Consider the following 2,500-nt stretch of genomic DNA (forward strand, 5'->3'; position numbering starts at 1 on the left):
GGAGCGTTGCAACGGAGGCAGGGCGCGTTGCAACGTTGGCTGGGGGCGTTGCAACGGATGCTGGGGACGGTGCAACGTTGGCTGGGCGCGTTGCAACGGAGGCAGGGTGCGTTGCAACGGATGCTGGGTTAGGTGCATCGTTGGCTGGTTTCGTTGCAACGGAGGCACCCGCCGTTGCAACGATGGCTCGGAGCGTTGCAACGGAGGAGCCAAATTTTCATATCTCATAATTGGCTCGTGCATTTTTTCTAAAATTTTGAGGGAACCTTGGTAATATTATGTGAAGGCTGCACAAAAAAATCCAGGTCAAAAATCGCACGTTTGCTCCGTTTTTCATTTTTTTTGAATTTCCGGCTTTCCGGGCGGTAAAAAAATCGGCAAAAAAAATCGGCACGGTGTAAATTCACCAAATTTGGGGGATGGAAAGATCTTATTTTTCTAGAGGTTGTTGCAAAAAACGGCATCAAAATTCGACCTCTAGAGCACTTTCCTTGCGTATGTCTCCTCACGGAAAAGGACGTCTACCCGTGGCACTTTGGTAATGGCTCGGCAGCCTATTATAGGGGGGAGGGGTGTCGTGATGCTGAAACTCGAGTTGCCCAAAGGCTTGCTGGGCGCAATGCCAGCAAGATGCACGTTGCCTTGCCATCCCCTAGGCACACTAGCAAGCACGTTGTGGTTGTGGTGTGCCGCCGGGCTCCCCCGCCCCCCACGGAGGCACCCGCCGTTGCAACGATGGCTCGGAGCGTTGCAACGGAGGAGCCAAATTTTCATATCTCAGAATTGGCTCGTGCATTTTTCGTGAAATTTTGAGGGAACCTTGGTAATATTATGTGAAGGCTGCACAAAAAAATCCAGGTCAAAAATCGCATGTTTGCTCCATTTTTCATTTTTTTTGAATTTCCGGCATTCCGGGCGGTAAAAAAATCGTCAAAAAAAATCGGCACGGTGTAAATTCACCAAATTTGGAGGATGGAAAGATCTTATTTTTCTAGAGGTTGTTGCAAAAAACGGCGTCAAAATTCGACCTCTAGAGCACTTTCCTTTAGTATGTCTCCTCACGGAAAAAGACGTCTACCCGTGGCACTTTGGTAATGGCTCGGCAGCCTATAATAGGGGGGAGGGGTGTCGTGATGCTGAAACTCGAGTTGCCCAAAGGCTTGCTGGGCGCAATGCCAGCAAGATGCACGTTGCCTTGCCATCCCCTAGGCACACTAGCAAGCACGTTGTGGTTGTGGTGTGCCGCCGGGCTCCCCCGCCCCCCACGGAGGCACCCGCCGTTGCAACGATGGCTCGGAGCGTTGCAACGGAGGAGCCAAATTTTCATATCTCAGAATTGGCTCGTGCATTTTTCGTGAAATTTTGAGGGAACCTTGGTAATATTATGTGAAGGCTGCACAAAAAAATCCAGGTCAAAAATCGCAGGTTTTCTCCGTTTTTCATTTTTTTTGAATTTCCGGCATTCCGGGCGGTAAAAAAATCGTCAAAAAAAATCGGCACGGTGTAAATTCACCAAATTTGGAGGATGGAAAGTTCTTATTTATCTAGAGGTTGTTGCAAAAAACGGCGTCAAAATTCGACCTCTAGAGCACTTTCCTTTAGTATGTCTCCTCACGGAAAAGGACGTCTACCCGTGGCACTTTGGTAATGGCTCGGCAGCCTATTATAGGGGGGAGGGGAGTCGTGATGCTGAAACTCGAGTTGCCCAAAGGCTTGCTGGGCGCAATGCCAGCCAGATGCACGTTGCCTTGCCATCCCCTAGGCACACTAGCAAGCACGTTGTGGTTGTGGTGTGCCGCCGGGCTCCCCCGCCCCCCCCGGAGGCACCCGCCGTTGCAACGATGGCTCGGAGCGTTGCAACGGAGGAGCCAAATTTTCATATCTCAGAATTGGCTCGTGCATTTTTCGTGAAATTTTGAGGGAACCTTGGTAATATTATGTGAAGGCTGCACAAAAAAATCCAGGTCAAAAATCGCAGGTTTGCTCCGTTTTTCATTTTTTTTGAATTTCCGGCATTCCGGGCGGTAAAAAAATCGTCAAAAAAAATCGGCACGGTGTAAATTCACCAAATTTGGAGGATGGAAAGATCTTATTTTTCTAGAGGTTGTTGCAAAAAACGGCGTCAAAATTCGACCTCTAGAGCACTTTCCTTTAGTATGTCTCCTCACGGAAAAGGACGTCTACCCGTGGCACTTTGGTAATGGCTCGGCAGCCTATTATAGGGGGGAGGGATGTCGTGCTGCTGAAACTCGAGTTGCCCAAAGGCTTGCTGGGCGCAATGCCAGCAAGATGCACGTTGCCTTGCCATCCCCTAGGCACACTAGCAAGCACGTTGTGGTTGTGGTGTGCCGCCGGGGTCCACCGCCCCGGGTCCAAGGTCGAGCACGTGCGTCTGGCTGCTGCGAACCCCGATCACCGAAGGACCAACAAGAAGGGAAACACGTCCGTGCACGGCCCACCTAGGCACCACCTAGGGAGCATGGCGTGGTGGAGTTGTGCC

Source organism: Arachis ipaensis, chromosome B7 (assembly GCF_059453495.1).
Source record: "Arachis ipaensis isolate K30076 ecotype BB chromosome B7, ASM5945349v1, whole genome shotgun sequence".
NCBI lineage: Eukaryota > Viridiplantae > Streptophyta > Magnoliopsida > Fabales > Fabaceae > Arachis > Arachis ipaensis.